Source organism: Asterias amurensis, chromosome 1 (genome assembly GCF_032118995.1).
Source record: "Asterias amurensis chromosome 1, ASM3211899v1".
Taxonomy (NCBI): Eukaryota; Metazoa; Echinodermata; class Asteroidea; order Forcipulatida; family Asteriidae; genus Asterias; species Asterias amurensis.
Genome location: NC_092648.1, coordinates 30,863,842 through 30,886,473, shown reverse-complemented (window position 1 = coordinate 30,886,473; position 22,632 = coordinate 30,863,842). Strand labels below are relative to the sequence as shown.

The window sequence follows — 22,632 nt, the reverse complement described above, 5'->3', positions numbered from 1 at the left end:
CCAACGTTAAGGAATTCCCATTTTTGTTCGTACTCTCACAGTCTGCCGTGTGTACGCAAAACGCACTACGTGCAAATTTTGAATTGTGTTGTTAACGCTGTGCAGTCAAGATACGGTGACCAAGAATTCATGCGTCTAAGCTTGCATCGTGCGTCTTGCACGCGAATGTATACGCGTACGCACGACAACAGACAACACTGTGAGAAAACGATCGAAACGGGAATTTTTTAACGTTGGAAGCTGCATTATTTCATGAAAATGACGGATTTGTGAGGAAAATATGAGGACCAAAACCCACTGCAGAAAAATGTATGCCGCCATGGAATGTGAATCTGTTGAAATTAGTGGCTAGTTGCAGGTAAGATTTAAGTTATGAAGCTGTGAAATTTTTCCGCCCCAGAAACGGGCCTCAATAGTTAGGACTCTGTTCCTGTGTACAGAGAAAGAGTCCTATATAGGGCTAAATAAAAGTCAACCTGTTATAGCTGTATGTTAGGAACAATGTACACTGATTGTCACAAATGAAATGCTCCACATTGTGTTTGTTTCCAATTGGGGTTGGAGTTAGACCAGTGGTCGATTTCACAAAGGGTTAGGACTAGTCCTAACTAGTCCTAACTTAGGACTAGTCCTAAGAGATATCAAAAACATACAGCTAGTCCTAAGTTAGGACTAGTAACTTGTCCTAACTCGAGATAAGACTAGTCCTAACTCTTTGTGAAATCCACCCCAGCACCAAGTGCAACAACAAAAAATGGTCTGACCTCATTGTTGCTTCCCAACTATAAGCACCAGCCTACTTTACTTCAGGGGATTTGATATTATTGGCAATAATTTGAAGTTTAGTCTTTTTAATGGATTCTGCTAATTCTTCATTTACTGTACTGTTGTGAACAGATAAAGAGGGAGTTGGGGAAAAATTATGTCTATTTGAAAGGTGAAAAAACTACAACACATAATATAAATTATTATTTTACCTGGTATCCTGTGTATGCTGTATGGATAAGTAAATTTAAACTTAAAGTTGACAATGTTTTTCAAGAGTTATCAAAACATTCAGAGTCGACCATGTTGTTTTTGAAGCATCAGATGTCAGTCTATTTTTTTTACATTTCCGAGTTTTATGGCAGAGGCCCGTCCTTGGTTTTGAAAATAACTCTTTCTTACCCTTGAAGAGGAAAATCCATCAAAATGTTTGAAATTGGAAGCCAAGATTTCAATCCGAGTGAAGAAAAAAATACTCAGCAGAATAAAAGTGGTAAACACTGCCAGAAAAGTAAAAAGTTTGGCACTCAAATCTGAGTTCTGCCTGGTTGATGGTTTGGCCAGCTGATTGAAGAACATTCAGAAATTCTTTGAATTGATGGAAAATCAAAACATCTTGTTTTGAACATAAGGAAAGCAAATTGGTCTCAATTTGCCGCCATTACTTAGGTTAAGTAATTGAAATGCGCATAACTGACACGAGGTCATGTGAAACGTACACGTCTCAACCAGTGTTAGGTCTTCATTGACCTCGTTGAGGGCGCTGTTTTAGTTTGTGACTTCTCATGTACATGTATAGGGTTTAGCTCATACCCCTTATTTTAGTTGGAAAGAATACAAAAATTATCATCTTTTAGTTTACGCGTTCAAGCCCATTAGTTTGAATCACTTGGATGATCACAATTCCCTGAATATTATGCACAGTTTTTTTATTTTTTTTTTAATAGAAACTAGAAACTTACAAATAATTCAAACATTTTGTAATATCAGCTCATCATTATTTTACACCAATCCATAACACCACGGCCTACATACTCCATGTAGTATGTTTTATTAAACAAAAAATCTATTCCCAGTCATTCCACTTGGTTGGAAGGTCAATTTATTGATTTCCAATAGAACCAAAGTAGTCTATAATTGATAGCTTCAAATTAGCAGTGTCAGTCCAACTGATCCAGGCAGATACCTGCAGCAGATAAAGTGGTTGCAATTGACACATTCATTATCAGGGGAAACACTGAAATTGACTAAGTATGGGGCGATGGGGACTGTAACATCATACCTGCTTCTTACCTCTACAAGTGACGGATTTGCATTGCGTTATACAGGGCTGGGGCATATCAAATTCAGTATACGACTGGGATGGGTAAAGATCATAATTGATTGGTGTGTCAGGTTGTTGATTTAGTCCAGATTCACATGAAGTGATGAAACCTTTTCAGTCACAGACTTCATCATTTTTTTTTTAGTGGAATGGCATTAATGGAGGTTTTACCCAAATTTAAAATAGGAGGAAGGATTACATTTATTATGGACTGAAAAACATTGTAACTTCCACATTCACGCAATGTGGTGTTTCATGGGTGTTGGTCCTTAAATAAATTCAATTAAATTCAATTTATACAATAGATGTTAAATTTGCATCGGGGATAAAGAATATGAATTTTTTTTTTTTCCCATACACCGATGTGTGTTAGCACTTTATACTCAATACTTCCCCGAGTCCTGTATCCCCAATGCAAATTTAACATCTATTATATCGTTGCGGTACCCACTGCCGAAACATAGGATTCAAACTGCCTCTAGCTACCGGGCAATCTCGGTAGCCTAGTTGGTATGACACTGCTCTAGAATTGCAAGGGTTGTGGGTTCCAATCCCACCCGAGTAACATGCCTGTGATATTTTTTCACAGGACTCGGGGAAGTACTGAGTATACAGTGCTAACACACATCGGTGTATGGATAAAAACCAAAACTAATATTCAATTCAATTTGTTTCTGTAGTCACAATAAGAAAAGACAGGTTTATTTGGATACATTTATAGAATACAAGCAAAGAGTAAACATGACCAATGAATCAAGATCAATACAATTTGTAAGGTGCATATTTGGATAAATTTATATTAGTAAAGTACAAGAAAAGAATAAGCCGAGGCTTGTGGGGAACAGCCATTAGACATAATACAAAAATAGGAGCAAAGACAACCCTTTATAGGTGTGTGGTTCAACTTTTAGGACCAAATCACAGAAACTTTCGTCCTGATTAACTCTGTATAAATAGGAACTATTTACACTTGAACCTGTATGAAAGCCTTCCGTGTTCAGCAAAATGTTTTTTCAGTTTGGATCTTCGAAACTTGCATTTGTTGACTCTCAAGGCAATCAAAATGCTGTATACAGGCATGTAACCCTTTCAGCTAAGTCAGGAATCTTAGAAATTTGCTGGATCTTAGAAGATTGCCTTTGTTGACTCACAATGCAATCAAAACGCTGTATACAGGCATGTAACCCTTTCAGCTAGTCAGCAATAGAAAGTAAAAAAGTTTAGGGATCTCAGCTCAAAATTCACTTTTGACTGTCTGAAGTACACACGATCTGTTTCTGATCAATTGCATTCCTGGATTGCTTTTCGAAGTATTCATTGATAAACACACTTTATCAAATATTATAGAACGTTAATCAGTTATCAACCCTTATACCTCTACAACTGGCGAGGTTCCTAAAGCAAGTGCAATTAATTTGAAATTGTTCAGTGAAAAAAATTATAAGTATCTTTATGTTCAGATTTGGAGTTTACTTCCTCACTTGTGTAAAATCTTGATTGGATTTTTTAGTGGTATTATTTTGTAGTTGAAAACTATCGGATAACTCTTGAAGTTTTACTGCAGGTATGTATAAGCATACCTTAATTAGGAACAGTGTACACAAAATGCAGACTTGTGTAAAGAAAATTAAAATGCTGTTGTAGCCTATCCATGTGAATATACCCATTACATTTTGGCTACAGTATAAAGTAAATTACTATTTTGTTTTCCCATTGCTGTAAGCTTGTAAGTGCTTCCGTTAATTAGAAATTATTCACTTCACCGCCCCGCCCCCCATGACAGTCGCAAGAACCAGTACATAGAGAAAAATCTGCTCTTTTTTTTCAAAAAAAAAAGAGAAAAAGAAAGATTGTACGCATCTTTCACGCATCATCCCCAGAAACCGTATGAGTCGCCCGTGATCCAGATCTGTCGCTGAGATGTCCTGGCGTCATGTTTCCTCGTCGGCAATCATACGCTCGGCCGGGTTTGCCTTGCATGGGGCCTGTGCCAGCATTCAGGCGCAAGGTGCCTTTAAGCTCCCAGTGCAAACAAACTCCCGGCAAAGGCTGGAAAGCTTGAAGAGGGTTGGCCTTGGCTTGCATTTGTGCTCGGTTGGGTTCAAGTGCATGTCTTGAATGGACCCCGCGCCGTGGGAGTGAACGAAGCCTAGATATTATTCAAGTACTCCAGATATAGTCCCACATGTTCCGTGTGAGATTTTTCAATTGTGTGTGACAGTGTATGGGGGGATAGATTTTAACCACAAGGGTTTTAATACATCAGATATTACACAGATTCATGTCGTGGGATGGAAAACAAAATCACAGAAAAACGGCAGGAAAAGTTTCTCATGAATGTTTTAGATGTCTATGATCTTCTGTTCCGATAGACATAGAATATTCATGTCAAATTTCTAGCCTAATCTTACTCACGGACCCAATATTTATTTTGTGTTCTTGAGGGTGCTTCTACACTGTAGTGTAGTAAATCTGTGTTATGCACTCTGAACCATCAACTTAAAAACTAACCCTTGCCACAACCCCTGTGTTTATTATCTGAACAAACTTGTGAGGCAGTTTAATAAATACACAAACTTTTGCATTTGCCCCTAACAGTGCACAAAATACACGTTACATGCAAAGTTGTGGTATATAGACTGTGGATGTGGGATAGTGTCACGATCCTGACAATAATTCGTTATTGGTTTTTAATCAACGATTTTCAGATTTTTCATGCAATACTCCCTCAAATCTATTTTTTTTTAAATAGCAGTTTCAAACTTTAAATCTAAAATTTTGGGTCATAGGCCCCTGTAGACCAAAAGTTGGGAACCTGGCATCTTTGATTAATGTTATTAATTATGATCACACTCCAAACTGTCTGTAAGAGATTATCAGAAATAGGACATGTGAAAAAGTCACCAATCAAGTCTGGAAAAATTAACAAAGTAAAGATATGTATTAGTTGCTCATAATAAAGGTATTTATTTCATAGCTTCCAGAATAGTTCAATTCTGGAGTGAAATTAACACTGCTTTGTTCCACATATTCAGACCTATTACTAAACATGTAAATACACAACACAACTTGATGTTTTTGATGTTTTTTTCCACTGTGTATATTTTGTGTAGTGCTTGTTCACATGTTGGTTTGTCTGTGTACACATCATAACTTAAATACACTGGACACTATTGGTAATTGTCAAAAACCAGTCTTCTCACTTTGTGTATCTCAACATATACATAAAATAACAAACCTGTGAAAATTTGAACTCAATTGGTTGTCGAAGTTGGGAGATAATAACAAAAGGAAAAAACACCCTTGTCATTCAACGAAGTTGTGTGCTTTTAGATGGTTGATTTTGAGATCTCAAATTCTTTATCTGAGGCAGCCGTTTCTCACAATGTTTTATACTATCAACCTCTCCCCATTACTCGTCACAAACTAAGGTTTTTTGCTAATAATTATTTTGAGTAATTACCAATAGTGTCCACTGCCTTTAATAGCATTTAAAGATATTTCAAATACAACACAAGATGTGTGAATGCCAGAGCACCTAGTCTGTTTGATGATGATGAAGTAAGCTTGTGACAAGAAAATTCATTGCTTTTAAGTTTTTCAGTTTCCCAATCAGTTTCCTTTGTGATGTTCCTCTTAATTAAGAAGCTTTTCATTACAATAATAAAGGTGATTTATATAGCAGGAGGATTACTTCGCCAGTAAATTATCCATGTCCTGAAACTTTTAAAAGTGTCGTCTCTCAAAAAATTTAACACTTTTTTCCTACTTTTGATAATAAATAAGAATATCTAAGAATACTTCACATGTATTTTGAGTGTACATGTATACCCTCTTTAAATCAATGTGTAGTTGTTACAGCGCCCTCGTGTGGTCTAATATAAAGGCTCTTCAGCCTCGGAGAAACAACTGTCTGCCAATTATTTTCAGGCATGAGAAGTTTCAGACTTTTGTCTGGGTACAACCTTTTGTTTTATACCCGCCTGGTGAAAAACAAATATTTGTCTATTTTCTCCTGATGAATTAGGCTCCTCTTTGAACTACTTCTGTTGAGGATACTGTTTTTGAAAGCTGCTTGAAACCTATAATTCCAGGGGTTATCAAAATATCGGCCTAATTCCTAAAATTCAGATCCAACTTTCAGACCTTTGTGTCAGCAATGACTCCCACCCCTTGTTTGTTGAAGGTGAGTTACAGGTATGGTAAAAGACCTCTCTGCATCCTTCATGAGGAAATCGATCGTACAATTCAGGTTATAATTATGTGTGCTGGATTACTTAGTTTTTGGAGATAAAAATGAAGAAATCATGTGCGATTGTATTCAAGTAGTTCGTAAAGTGGCCAATTAGTGATGGACTTTTATCATGCTGATGGATTATCTTGTACAAAGCGCCATCGACCACCATATTTGTTGACAAACAATTGAAAAGTGTACGCGCTACGCACAACTCTCAGCCAATGATAGCCTTTCACACAAGAACGTTTCATCAAAGTAGGTGGTCAATGAGGTTATGTGCAATCCATCTATATAATATTCAATCAATCAATCAATAAAACATTTATTTCCACATTCACATCACATGGAGGCATCATCCTAAAAGCCGAGGCTTGTGGTGGATGTGCCCGTTACAAGATTACAGAACAAAACAGGAATACAGTACTAAATAGACGAATAAATGAATACATACAACTACGGTAGATAACTACACAAAGGTTTAACCATGGTTAAACAATGTAAATATAACTATGAAGCAGAACATGTAAGTGTAGTAAACAAAGGGACAACAATTTTAACAACAACTTTATGTATTGATGGTTGTCTTTATATATTTCAATGAGCTTCTGGGGACACAGTCCTCAGTGCTAGAGTAGAAGATCAAAGAGCTTATTTCAATAATTTTCAATCATGAAACAATCATGAATTTTAAAAATTTACAAATACAATTTCAAGAGATCCTTCTGAATTTAAAACACGGAGACAATAAATAAATTGATAAAGAGACAGGAGGCCTAAAGGCTGTGCACACAATTTGTAAGATTGAAAATATTGAAATTCCCAGGTTTGCACACAATGGTAGAAAACTTCCCTCGATATTTTTGTGTATGTTTTTCACTATATACTTTTGACTCGGAATAAAAATTGAGCTTAAATATTTACAGGCTTGTTATTGTCTATTTTGGTTCAAACAAAGTGTGGATACACTGGTCTTTGAGAAAAACACCTATGTAGTACACCTGCTTCAAAGGCATTGGACACTATTGGTAATGACTCAAAATAATTGTTAGCATAAAAACTTACTTGTTAGCGAGCAATGGAGAGCTGTTGATAGTATAAAACATTTTGAGAAAACGCTTCCCTCTGAAGTGACGTAGTTTTCGAGAAAGAAGTAATTTTCCACTTAAATATTTGAATTCAATTTCTAGACCTCAGAATTAGATTTTGAGGTCCCGAAATCAAGCATCTGAAAGCATACAACTTTGTGTGACAAGGGTGTTTTTTCTTTCATTACTATCTCGCAACTTTGACGACCAATTGAGTTCAAATTTTCACGGTTTTGTTGTTTTGGGCATATGTGGAGATACATTAAGTGAGATAAAATGAAATGAAATGAAATGAAATGAGAAGACTGGTCTTTGACAATTACCACCAAAGGTGTCCATGTCTTTAAAATACAAAGCCTCAAACAAGTAAATAATACAAAATTCAAAGCTGAAGTTCACTGCTGGAGGAGACATTCAGAACAAAAGAAATATAAAGACAAAATGACAGGCCACACAACTTTACTGACCACAAAAATACTAAAACCCAAGACCTTTAAAAATTGAGGATCATAACAAAACTGTGAAGATCATGAAACCCTTGAGACTTAGAGGGAGTGTACCTTAAGGTAGTTACTCCAAACATGAATGACCATAAAAACTTACTTGGAAGGAAGCACTGCAGCTGTTGATAATATATTACATTTTGAGAAACGATTCGTTCCAAAAGGAATGTGGTTTTAAAGAAAAGGGATTCAACAGATTGTCAATCTTGGAAATGTTTCTCGTATTGTTTCTTCCAATTATAATTTTTCTTCCTTAGCGGACACAATTGCTCCAGAATTTTTGGTGAATTTTCAAAAATGCTACCACCTATTGATTTGAAATGTTCACAGGTTAAAAGTTGTACTGTATAATACATTTATATTATACAGAAAATTGTGTATAAATTATCATAAAGCATCTTACCATAATGAGACCTTTAGAAATGTTTTTTGAAGTAGAAAATAATTGCCATTTGATAAGAAAGTGTCCAGAAAATATCCTCTACACGAGGCAATCACAAGTAAACAAAAACACATGTAATCTCCTTAGAAATTTTAGAAAATTCACTAAAAGGTAACGTCTAATGCAGAAAACTTGGCTGACAAACAGCATGACATCTTGAAGGCTGCTGGGATACTATACAACTGTTTATCTTCAAGTAGGCTTAAATTCTTTACTTTGATTGGTCGATCCATAGCAACAAGAGTGTGATATAAACCTAGTAGGCCCATATCAAACCCTGCGTCTTGTGTGTTCTATGTCACACGCCAAGTTTGCTTGAAGATAAATACGATATCACATGGGCGCTCGTTGGATATGGGACGCAGAAGCGTCATACTTTACGTATTCCACGAGCGCTTGTGCTAAAATAGCTTTTTGATTATCCGTAGCTCAACTTTTCCCACCCCCTTTTTTTGTGCCAATATGACCACAACAAGTTATATTTAAATTTTAAATAGCTATCTTTGTTAGATTTGAGAGAGTTATAAGCTTCCATTTAAGGTGTTGCATGAAAGATCTGCCAATGATCACGGCCCATATCACACCCGGCTCACTGCGATTTTCTAAGCTATAGATTTTCATAGCTATTTTGTCAAATAATCTTTATATTTTTAAATAATTGTATATTGTATATTTCTTGCCATAACTCTTTATGTTTTAATATGGAGCTGATCAACTCATGTAATTGCCTTTTAAGGATGATTAAAGTTTTTTAAATTGAATTGAGTTGAATTGAATATGCACAAACTACAACTACAGAAGTCAATTTAAATTAATAAGTGGTGAGTATGCGTCCAATTTTGCTCCTCACATCATGAACACTCGTTAGGTTTACTTGAAGGTAAACTTGTTAATACGCTCGCGCTCTAAGTAACATTCTGGGATGTATTTCTGCTTCCGTTCAGAAGAATTCATTCATAGTTTCAAAAAACGTCCATAAGAGAGGTTATCTGTTTAGTAATTACTCCAAAAATTAATGACCATTAAACAACTTTATTTGCAAGAAGCACTTGCAGCTGTTGATAACCTACAACATTCTAAGAAACAATTACGTTCAAAAAATGTGGGTTTAGAGAGAGAGAGAGAGGGATTACAAAAATATTACAATTTGAGACTCATTTCATGCATGAAGTGTTCCCCAGAATGTATATATTCCAGTTACAAATTAATCTTCCTGCGTGGACTGGACAAAGGCGCTGGAGACTTGGCTACATCTATAAAAAAAAATGCAACCACCTTTTGACATGGAGTTGTCACAGGTTAGTTTTATTGTATATGTCTACATTTATTTAGGTATAAACCACCTTTTGACATGGAGTGGTCACAGGTTAGTTTTATTGTATATGTCTACATCTATTTAGGAATAAAACAACTGAATGATTCCTTAAACAAACCCTGAGAAAATCTATAGAGAAAAAGAAAACATTTTTGAATGTCTACATATAAGGCTGCTCTACACTACAGCTCATTTAAACACAATTTCCGAAGATGTCTGCATTTCCAAGGATGATTGTTAGCAATAATTACTCATTATTCAAGTGAGGTTTCAGATGTAGAATTGGAAATTTTGAATTTTCTGCTGATTGCCAATTTTAAGTCTTCTATCAAATGACAGGACATGTCTGGCAGAACAGCTCTTCAACATGTTTTTGTTTCATTAGATTTTTTTTTTCTCATTACAGAGAGCAAAATATATTTATTTGTGATGATGTTTGTCAGGTCGGTTATTAGTAAAATGTGTAACTACAAGGCTTGCGTTTGATTTGTAGGTGAGGTGGCCGGAACTAGGCTAATGTCAACGAGAATGTTAGGTTGGTTTATTTATGTTGTAATGTAAGTTTCCCATACTTCATCATGTAACGATCGCTTCATTATTCGCCTTCCTCTATATATCAAACTGTACCCCTCCCCTAGAGCTACTTTTGAACCCCCCCCCCTCGTCTCACAGGCAATTAACACACCACACGCTTACTGTCAACACCGTGAATGGTCTGTAACTAGGAAAATCTCTGATAGACAGGCGACGTTGATTGATTGATCTTTTCTAGCTGATAAGTGATTGATCACTTCCGTAAATGTTTGACTGACTGGGACGCAGATAGTGAACGCCAGGGAACAAACCTTTGGACTGATATCCTATTCTGGAACCGCTATGAGCTCTCGGGGTATTCATGTTTATAGCTTGTTGATGATCGGGTCGTATTCAAGTACTAGCTTTAAACACTGATAACAAACCAATGGTTTGAAGATATGGGTTCAGTAGCGGTTTCCACGTTAAAACAAATACGGAAATACAGTACATGGACTGCGTTATCAAGCTTTGGTTTTAAAGTTGATGGTTTAGACAAAGTGCTTCCGAAACAGTTTTAGGGAATGTTAGGGTAAACTTTTAAAACTAAAACCACCATGAGCCTCAGCTTGACCACCAGGTCATATTGGAATTATGATATTTCCTGTTTACCTGCGCGTTATTATTTTCAGTTTAATACAACTCTTTTATTTTAACCATTAATGAATGAATGAAGCTCTGTATGGACACCCACCCACGAATAAACGACATTTGCAGATTGTGATTGCAGATTTTGAAATTAAAATTGTTGTTTGTGGCCGTGTTTTTGAAGGCCCTTATTTGACCATCAATCATCGACCCACGCCCGGAGAGAGCACCAGGAGAGAGAGAGATGATAAGGCTGTATAACCTGTCCTGTCTTTACAAAGTATTGTCGGTTAAATCAAAGGAAAAGGTCTTCAACAAAGGCATTAGGCAGATATCCGTCCAAAAGAGTTAATTCCTTCATTGTTTGCAGTGCGTTTTGACCAGTGCCACTGAACCATGAGCACAGTAACTCCAGGAAACAGTTGCTCGCTGTACGCGCAACCCTCCGTAGTGCCTCACCACATGTGGGGTGTTGACACGACTGCTGCAAAACATGCACAGTTTATAAGACCACCAATGCGCGTTGCATAGCCATAGGACATCTCAATAGACTGTGTACCTGAATGATAATGCGTGTGTTTTCTCATTAATAAATCTATTCTTTCACAGTTTGGTTACTAAAATGCAAGGCTGCAGCTCTGACCGTGAAGTCTTGCGAAGAATGCGGTTATTTTTCAAAACTTGTATTTTAAAGTTTGTTCCCACTTCTGTCTGTTGTTAAAGTTGTTACCTGTGTAGATTCGTTTTGGTTTTTAATTGTACTGAAGGTCAATTCTACAATACGTTGAAATTCTCCCCACTCTTTTAAGTCTTTGCAGATGGTTTTAAAAGCAGTGTCGCTGCTTTCAGTTGTGTGTTTTATGATTTTATTTTCAAGACTGTTTTCCAGTGTAATGTTTCAGAGCTTACCTAAATCTTTTCTGTGGTGAACATCTTTCCCATGAATTTGGAAGCCTTTTTTCAGGATAGAAGGTGCAAAATAGAATTCCCTTCTAGATGCTTCATCGGTGCACACAATTTCCATTAACTCTTCCTTGGAATCGACAAAAATCGCAGTGAATGAATGTATTTGTTAAATAAGCACTATACTCAGACCTACCAAGTCTCACGCATTAGGCGTGAGACTCACGCATTTGGACTCTGTCTCACGCTCACACGCACAGCAACCATTTTCTCACGCAATGGGGCCAGATCGGGGAAAAATAAAAAATAACGACAATGCATTGCCAAATCGCGCTCGTGTGTACAAAAAAACGCAATCTACAAAGTTTGCACAATCTTCAGATTGCACGCAGTTTATCAGAATCATCAACTTGAGCTGCCCTACAAACAGAGCGCAAATTTGCAGATTGCGCACGCTTTTGTTAGCCCAGCAGGTTCAGCTAAAATTCGGCAGAGCGCATGCAAAATGCTTATTGCGCACAAGTTTGTCCCGATTCGTTTAGCAAATTCGTTCAATGCGCTCCACTAGCGCAGACACAACAGGCTGGCCTCTTGACTTGGCATCTCTGTATACATCTCGGTGTTAGCCCTGAATTCAAACTTTTTCCCCTTCAGAAAAATAAGTTATTTTCTTATTAATATAGCCTGAAAATCTGTAAAAGTCTTTACCATGTTGAACTCGAAACTGTCCCATCAGGGACTAAATATCATGCCAAGCAAATGTCCTGCTTCTTTGACCGAACAGTATAATTTGTCCATTCTTGACAAGAGGCGAAATGAATCCATTTGTACGATTCCTGTTGGGACCCTATCTGTTGCTGTGTTTTATTTCTTTACATGCAAGTCATAAAACAACATCCAGATAAATCATGTCAAGATGTAATTGACCAGGACTAGGGAGAGGGAGCCATTAGCTGAATAAATTAATTACGGAAACGGCATGGTCAATTTGGTCTCAGTTTATTTCAATATCTGACGAATAGAATGCATTTCCAATGGATTTAAAAGATGAGGAATTCTAGAGAATGCTCTATCAATCACCCTCGCTGCACAGACCAAAGTTTGAAAGGGTAATTTCACCCATCTGGATATGTCTGAATATTTGGTATCTTGGTTTATATTAATTCAGTAGACTAGACGTCTTTAATTTAAATTTTACGAATTATCTTTCATTTCAATATAAAAACAGTTTTTCAAATTGGTCTTTGCTTAGAAAATAGAATTAATTAAATTGTTTATTCAGTTGATTAGGCTATTAGTAAACGTTCTCCCAGTTGAAAATAAAAAACTGTAATGAGAATAATTTTGACGACGCCTTTAATTTCATTCTGTCGCTTGAGTATTACCACACCAACATTTATCACGGAGAGAGTTAGAAATTTGTTTGATTTGAAATCGGAGGATTGTGCTGGTCGGTCCAGCCACTCCGCTGAAATACTGCAGTCGTCCGTCCAAAGCAACCGGCCGTGACTGATGTCACAAACCCCTCCAAAGACAGCTGGGGAAATAGAGCCACAAGAAAGTCAAGTCGATGGGGATCGTGTGAGTGTGCGTGGCCTATATTAAACACAAACCGCCAGCGCGTTGTTTCACCAGTGCGAATATTAGCAGATGGTAAGTGTACATAGACCACCATGTGATGTTTGTTGAGAAGACAGGGAAAAAAGCAATGCCACACACATATATTAGAGCAAGGTTAATCAAATAAACCTCTCAAGATGGGGAAATTTGAGGTTTTAAGGTTTTGTTTGGGTGTTTTTCCCCCAGGGGTAGGGTACAGTTTTGTCTGTTTTGGGGCCTTTTGATTTGTGATGGATATTTTGTGATTTCATTGGGTTTTTTCATGGATTTCCCTTGACTCCAAACTGTCTTAAAAGATGTGGAATTGTCATTTAATGGTGGAAGATAAGGTTTAGCTGTGCCCAGTCCACTAGGTGTCCAGTTTGTGGTAATGTAAACTGTCTTAAACATCCTCTAAATGCTAACACTCAAGAAAACTTGAAGAGTTTCATCACGAGACACCTAAGCTTTTGTCTGGATTATTGTTTTCAATCCTGTGCATTTCTACCCTATGATTTGAATCCTTAATGGACTTTGGTTGTTGTGAAAAGGGTGTTAATTCATTCCATGGCTTTCAGAATTGTTGAGTAAAATTGAGGATGAATAAATCTTTGGAAAATGAGTCCATTGCCTACTGTTGAAACATTTTGGACGTGAAAAATAAAGTTGATATGTTTATTACAATAGTGTGTAGTTCTTAGCTCTCAATATCCATACTTGCATCTCTTTCTAAAAATTCAAATGTAAACTCAAATCATATCTGTTTTTATCTTTAGGATAATAAGTGCTTTTATTTCAGTGTTTCTCAATGTTTTCTAAAGCTCTTCAGATCACATTGCAAACCATGGGCATGGTTCTGCCCACAATAGTCGGTGCTGGAAAACCCGCCCAGCCTTAGGATTCCCTAACCACCACTGGAAGAATTTCTTCTTTTTCCGACCACCACACATTTTTCCAAATCGTTAAACTATAACTGCAATTTCCTTTCAAAGGTTGTCAATGAATTGGGTATTTACCAGTAAAAATGGTAGCCGAAGCCATAGATTTTGAGCATTTCTTCAATATGAGTTTATTTATATGATCTACCATGTAACTGATCCATCTCAAAATAGTTTTCAGGGAATTTTTTTTCTACCACTCAAGAAATCCTGGGCAGCACCCTGCATGGGGGAAAATGCGCAATATAAATGTTTGTGTGGTAATTATTGTTATTGGGGAAATGGAATTGGCTGTTAGAAACTGCTTACCAACCAAAAGGACTTACGGTATAAATGCAAACATTATAGTGGCGTGATATCTTCCACCCTAGTAGAGGAAAGGCTCTTTAGTTGCCTGACGTTTCAACCCTAGCAGAGTCTTTCTCAAAGGCAGAGTCTTCTAAAAAAGGTCACTAAAAAGCCTCCAAGAAAGACAGACTCCGCTAGGGTCTGCTAGTAAATAGTTAAGCATCATTTGGGATCAAGGCTTCATGCTAGAAGGGATTCATATATGGCTTGACACCTTTCACTTCATGCTTTGTAAACCATGCAAATCTGTGGATCATAATGAAATTAAGTCATGTTGCTAGACCTCCTAAACCCCAAAAGCCCAGATGTCAAAGACTAACTTAAAGTTCCATAGCCTGATTTTTGCCGAAATGATTTTTTTTTCCCTTTCTGTGAACGATTTTTGCTGTTTCAAAACTTTCTCATACATTCTGAACCACAATGTACAAAATACATTGATTGTAACATGCAAACAAAATTGTGTATTGTTGATGGACATGTTGGGGGATACCAACAACAATTCATTTCCAGTTTTTAGTTAATTAACCCACTTATCATTATCAGAATTGTTTTGGCAATACATTGAAGCATCTTACTACTTCATGAAAATATTGTACCTCTAGTTTTTACAGTCAGTATACTACTTCATAAAAATATTGTAATGCTAGCTTTTACAGTCAGTATACTACTTCATAAAAATATTGTACCTCTAGCTTTTACAGTCAGTATACTACTTCATAAAAATATTGTACCTCTAGCTTTTACAGTCAGTATACTACTTCATAAAAATATTGTACGTCCTCTAGCTTTTACAGTCAGTATACTACTTCATAAAAATATTGTAACTCTAGCTTTTACAGTCAGTATACTACTTCATAAAAATATTGTAATGCTAGCTTTTACAGTCAGTATACTACTTCATAAAAATATTGTAGCTCTAGCTTTTACAGTCAGTATACTACTTCATGAAAATATTGTACCTCTAGTTTTTACAGTCAGTATACTACTTCATAAAAATATTGTAATGCTAGCTTTTACAGTCAGTATACTACTTCATAAAAATATTGTAGCTCTAGCTTTTACAGTCAGTATACTACTTCATAAAAATATTGTAGCTCTAGCTTTTACAGTCAGTATACTACTTCATGAAAATATTGTAACTCTAGCTTTTATAGTCAGTATACTACTTCATAAAAATATTGTAGCTCTAGTTTTTACAGTCAGTATACTACTTCATAAAAATATTGTACCTCTAGCTTTTACAGTCAGTATACTACTTCATAAAAATAATGTAATGCTAGCTTTTACAGTCATTATACTACTTCATAAAAATATTGTAGCTCTAGTTTTTACAGTCAGTATACTACTTATAAAAAATATTGTAACGCTAGCTTTTACAGTGAGTATACTACTTCATAAAAGTATTGTAACTCTAGTTTTTACAGTCAGTATACTACTTCATAAAAATATTGTAACGCTAGCTTTTACAGTCAGTATACTACTTCATAAAAATAATGTAATGCTAGCTTTTACAGTCATTATACTACTTCATAAAAATATTGTAGCTCTAGTTTTTACAGTCAGTATACTACTTATAAAAAATATTGTAACTCTAGTTTTTACAGTCAGTATACTTCTTATAAAAGTATTGTAACTCTAGTTTTTACAGTCAGTATACTACTTCATGAAAATATTGTACCGCTAGCTTTTACAGTCAGTATACTACTTCATGAAAATATTGTACCTCTAGTTTTTACAGTCAGTATACTACTTCATAAAAATATTGTAATGCTAGCTTTTACAGTCAGTATACTACTTCATGAAAATATTGTAACTCTAGCTTTTACAGTCAGTATACTACTTCATAAAAATATTGTAGCTCTAGTTTTTACAGTCAGTATACTACTTCATAAAAATATTGTACCTCTAGCTTTTACAGTCAGTATACTACTTCATAAAACTATTGTAACGCTAGCTTTTACAGTCATTATACTACTTCATAAAAATATTGTAGCTCTAGTTTTTACAGTCAGTATACTACTTATAAAAATATTGTAACTCTAGTTTTTACAGTCAGTATACTTCTTATAAAAGTATTGTAACTCTAGTTTTTACAGTCAGTATACTACTTCATAAAAATATTGTAACGCTAGCTTTTACATTATTGAGCAATCTTCATTCGTTCATCTGTCAGGCATCATCTCTTGAATCAATAAAGCCATGTTCAAAACTCATTTGAAAAAGAATAAACCTAGATCGTTGTAACTTGTACAAAACGTTGTCTAAGTTTCTAGAATCTTGGTTTATTTTTTGTCAGTTTGTGAAGTGCTTTGAAACTTTTGTAAAAGGTATTAAAGGTAAAGGGTATAAAAAATTTTCATTTATTTTTATTTATAGGAAGCTATGCTGTTCCATTTATTAATTCTCACATCAAGTATTCACAGAGCAAAATAGATTTAATCATACAATGTACAGGATGGTAATAGGTAAAACAGATGATTTATCGACATTATTAATACTCCAATTATTGTTATAATGATTATTAGAATAGCTATTTGAAATTTAAATATAAATATTGGAGTCAAATTGGTCCAAAATTGGCCTTGACGTCTTTAAATTTACATTAATTAAATGTAATCTGATACTTTGATCAGCTTAATTTATTTCCATATCTTTAGGTTGTTTTTGTGTAATGGGACGGATCAAGTTCCAGATGTTCCACTTTCTGGCTAAGATTACATAATCACTGGCGCCTTATTTTGTGCTTTCACTCTGGTCAAATAAATTAGTTGGAAATTCTCTCAGCACTAAAAATTATATATATTTGAGGAAGATGGTTCTTCTGCACCTACCAGGTACCCATTTATACCCATGGGTGACGAGAAGCAGTTGAGGTGTCTTGCTCAAGGACACAAGCATCATGACGGGATTAGAACCCACACCCCGATGACTAAACTTAAATCGCGATTTCTATGTGTGTAAAAAGAACACAAATCATGAGGCAACTAGTCCTTGGAATTTCTTTAATAATTGCCATGTAGTCAAACTTTGAAACATAAGGCCACTTCTGAAAAATAAACGAGGCTGTATCTTTATAGGTTTGATTGCAAATTTTTTTTTTTTTTACATAATAAGACATTTAACAAATAAACCAGACTATAACTTTATATGTTTGATTTTATGCTATATATATCACAAACTTCAAACACTCCTGAAGAATGAACTAGACTACAATCATATTGAGTGTGACATCGTTCATACATCATTGGTTTTGTATGGGTTTTTTATATGAAAGATGGATTTTTTTTATTATGCCAAATGTGTTTTGGGGTTATTATTCGGAGTGTCATTCATTATTTAATGACATCGCTACCTTGAAGTGTCAATATGTACATGTTTTAGGAAGACTAACTCTCTAATGTGCTATGCATAATTAAACACAGAAATGGTTGCTTTTTTCCATCTGTTTAATCTGTTTCCTGGTGAAGCTCGAACGCTAACATCATGGTTGTAGTTTTTAGTTACAATGCGTTTATAAATATACATCAAATCATTTAGAATTGAACTTCTGATGACTTCTGATGGGGCGGACAGGGATTTCCATAGAGTCATTCAAAACCACTGACGGGTATCCGACTAATTCGTAGACAGGCATTCACCCCTGTCTATGCGTCTGGCACCAAACGGTCCAGTGAAGGCATTGCAGGTTGAGTGATAGCCCATCACTTCGTTGAAACTCTTCAGGATAATTTGCACCAACTGTGATTGTCTTTTTTTTTCACTCTTGATATGATATGATATGTGTCACACTCAATGTGTCTTGGAACCAGTTAATGTGGAGCGAGTGAATGTTTACTAGAATCAGTCAATTATTTGTGTACTTCATGAGGGGGTTTCATTTTACCGCAAATAATCAACAAACACGCAAAGAATCAACAAACACGCAAAGAATCAACAAACACGCAAAGAATCAACAAAAACAACAGGGCACTAAAGAAAACTTGTCATAAAAGTTTTGCAAAACAATAGTAAACATCTACCTGAGCGGAATGTTTTCAACGGAAATGGTATTGTAACTTGTTTATAATGCACTTGTTCACCATTTTAATGTAATTTTGATATGTGTACACTTCTGAATTTTTCGTAATTATCGATTAAAAAATCAGGCCCCAACCTAAAGGTTTTGAAAAACTAAAAACACTTCTGCCATTGAGAGCGCGCTACGAAGGACAATGCCGCTGACGTCATTTGTGGGAGTTTGCTTTGTTATACCTCCACGCTGCAACAAAGCGGCTTTACAAAATGGATCTCCCAACTATGACGTTCTGAGAGTGATTACGAAAAGCGCTGGATAAGGGCATTCGAAATGATTGTTTTTTTACACAATTGAAATCTATAATCATATGACTCGATTTCCTTATTCATTGAAAACATTGAAAACATTTGAAGTGAAATTCAGCAAAGTTCACGACTTGACATTTTCGTTCAAGCAGGTCTTTAATGGCCTGACGTTTTGACCCTATCAGGGTCTTTCTCAAAGGCTAAATCCAAGGCCTTCAAGAAAGACTCTGCTAGGGTCGAAATATCAGGCCATTAACTATTTTTGGCATTTATACCATAGGTCCATTTGGTTGGTAAGTTGTTTGCAACAGCTAATTTTACTTTCTCATAAATGTTTTGCTATATATTCTGATATGATTTAAAATTGATGCATATTTAGAGCAATAGTTTATATAGCTTTCAGCTTGGATTTACTCTCCGTTAAAGCCGTTGGACACTTTCGGTAAACACTAATGTCCAAGGCCCACACTTCGTGTATCACAACTTGTATATAAAATAACAAACCTGTTAAAATTTAGGCTCAATCGGTCATCAGAGTCAGGAGAAAATAACGGGAAAACACTCCCTTGTTTCTGCACATTTCGCCGTGTCATGACATGTATTTTAAATAAATCCGTAATTCTCGATATCGAGAATTTATATTGTTTTAATGTTTTCTCAAAAAGTAAAACATTTCATGGAATAATATTTCAGGAGAAGTCTTTCACCATTACCTTCTGTAAACCCTGTAAATCTGTTTGTTAACTTAAAAAAGAAAAAAATCTGTATCCGAAAGTGTCCAATGGCTTTAACAAATAAAAACGGAAGCACCACAGTCATCAACAGACTTAGTTTGTAGATCTGTATAAAACATATTGGTAAAATGTTGAGAATGAAACTGTCATTTCAGATGACATACGATTTTGCCAAATTCAAGGTGGATATAAAAAATAAAAAGGAATCCCCAAAAGTTCTTTTGAAATGAGGGGCCTGTTTTTCATTTGAATTGTACATCAACTGCCACCATTCTATACCCTAGGCTTAGCCTGAAAAAAAAAAGATGGACGAAAATATGTGTGAAAAATATGAAAATTGTATGTTCTTAAATTAAGGGAGATCGCATGGTTACCTCTCCCACATCAAGGTTATTAATAGAAGAGCTTGGCCTTGACACTGTCCTTTGATGCAGTTATCTTTATTAAATAAAGACACATGTTGAGAGGTGGGTTTTAACCTATACAAGGTTTGTACATATTGTGTAATTTTTCAACCAACTATTAATTATGCTCAGTGATGCATGTCTGACACCTTGTCCAATTTGGTCGTAGTTTATTGTAGAACTTTTAATTAGATTGTCTTAAAATGTACCCTTAAAAATGATCAATTGATGGCAATTTCTACTAAGGGTAAGGGTAGTTAAGGCCACCGACTGCCATGGCACTGGAATGATTGAAAGCGCTGGCTGCACTGGCAGCTTCTTTCACCAAACGCCATATTTACAAATCCACCTCTTACCCCGGAGCTAAGTCAGCGACTCCCACCTCAACGCCTGACTGCCTCCAACAACGGATAAAAACAGCTTTAATTGCCAACTACGGGGTCAAAAACCATCCACTGAAACGATTATGGGCAAAATCGGATGCCTTACAAATTTGGGCTGCCTTGTGATGCATTTAATCGGCCATTCACCTCAGAATTGGTGATAGCTGAAGGCGAGGGAAATTCCAAACCTTGTAGTCAAATTGTACCCAATAGTTCCTGGGTTTGGTTGAACAATAGAGTCGAGACTACACTCTATATTTGTCGAACGTTCCCCCCCCCCCCCCCCCCCAATAAGTGATGAAGAATAGAAAGAATTTTATAGGAGAGTGAACGGCATTGGAAAGCACAAGTTGATAATGATTGCGCTGTTTGTACATGAATAGGATTCCAAAGCTGATGGAAAACAACCATAAATAACAATGCTTTTTGTTAATGGCAGCCTCAAAAATATTGGCATAACAAGCCAACAAAAGGTGGTTAAAGTATTTGGGATGATTTAAATACCATAAACATCTTTCGATATTGTGGTTTTTCTTTTTTTAGAGTCTCACATTCCGCCAGGTTTGCAAGTTCCCTGCATGGTTGGTCACTTTCCAATGATGTTAGCTAACTCTGTGTTGATAGCGGGCGATTTTATGAGAATGGGGGATCATTGGAAGAGTATTGAGGGACCAGCCGTCAATTTCACCAAACTCTTCCTAACTTAGGATAAATCTTTGGACTTAGGACATGTCCCAGCCTTGCACTGTAACATGCAAACCCTAAGATATAATCTAAGTTAGGACTAGTTACTCACCCTAACTCGAGATTTTAATCCCAGCGTTTCGCGAAATCGGCTGCAGGGTCAACTCAGATAATACCCTTTGGTTTATTAAAAAAACCTGGGGTGGATTTCACAAAGAGTAAAGACTAGTCTTATCATGAGCTAGGGCGAGTTACTCGTCCTAACTTAAGACTAGCCTTAAGATTTTAATATCTCCTGAGACTATGTCCTAAGTTAGGACTAGTCCCAACTATTTGTGAAATCGTCCCCAGGGCATTGTGTAATTCAACAAAACTGGAATAATTTACCACGTGCAGGAGAAAAAAAGAAATAGAAAAAAAAAATAGCCATAGACACTCATCAGGCAATCAATGGTGAAATCTGCTTGCGAAATGGACCGTAATGTAACCTTACACGGGTGGACTTCTTTATTTGTTGTTTCTGCAAATAATGCTCTTGTGGTGAAAATTTTGTGTAAATGAGATTTTTGTTTAAAGGCTCTCTAAAAAAAACGCGGGCCTTCAAGAAAAAATCAGAAGACCTCATACAAATAAACGGAAACCTGTAGAGAACTCGTACAGAAATCCAGTGAGCCAATGGAGCATGGTATAACTCGTCATGATGGAGCCATCTACTTGGGAAAGCACCCCCACAAACAAGAAACCTGGGGGAAATTATTACCCAGGCGTTAAAAATTAGGCCAAGAGTAATATTAGCACTACCTACAGATCCAAGCAGGGGAGAGAGAAGAAGAAGAAGTGACTGATTTTAATTTTGAGGATGTAAGCCTGGACTGAGGTTATGAAAATGGCATCTTGTTTTTTTCCATCAAGACTTCAAGGATTTTTTCAAGCTTGTCCGTTCGGCAAGGTGATTCGGATTTTAAGAAGTTGGATCGTTCCAAGTTGAGATGGAAATGGGTTTTTCGTTTATGTTAGCGTATGTGTGTGTGTTGCGTGGCATCATAATGCTGGATGAAAGCTTGGGACTGTTTTTGTATAGGAGTGGCAGTTTGAGCAGTGGGGAAGAAGATCATTTGTTAATGGGAGGGAGAGGGCACCGTGCAAGGTTTTTAAAAACGGTTGTTCGACCTCGAATTGACCTTCAATTCCTTTCTTCAAATGGCTGAACAAAAAATCAGCCTCCTCGTTGTGCAGAATATTTTTGTCAGACTTTGAAGAGCTGGAGTAATGTGATTGAATATCTTGGTGCAGGTAAAGATGCTTGCAGGAGTGCTTGGAGATTGCTGGAGACCGTTATCATGGTGCGCGGCCACCTTGATTTTCTCCCATTCAAATCAATGCAACCAATCATAGGCTAGAAGGTGAAAACGGTCTGGTTCCTTATTGTACAATGAATGGTATTGTATTCATGGCTGGTATTGGATACAAGGAACAAGACCAAATAG

At 36.2% G+C, this 22,632-nt stretch overlaps 1 protein-coding gene across 2 annotated transcripts in view; it reads left to right on the top strand.

Moving 5' to 3' along the window:
* LOC139936551 (vitamin D3 receptor B-like) overlaps positions 1-22,632 on the top strand; it is a 272,855-nt gene that overhangs the window by 49,408 nt on the left and 200,815 nt on the right. The window lies entirely within an intron of this gene.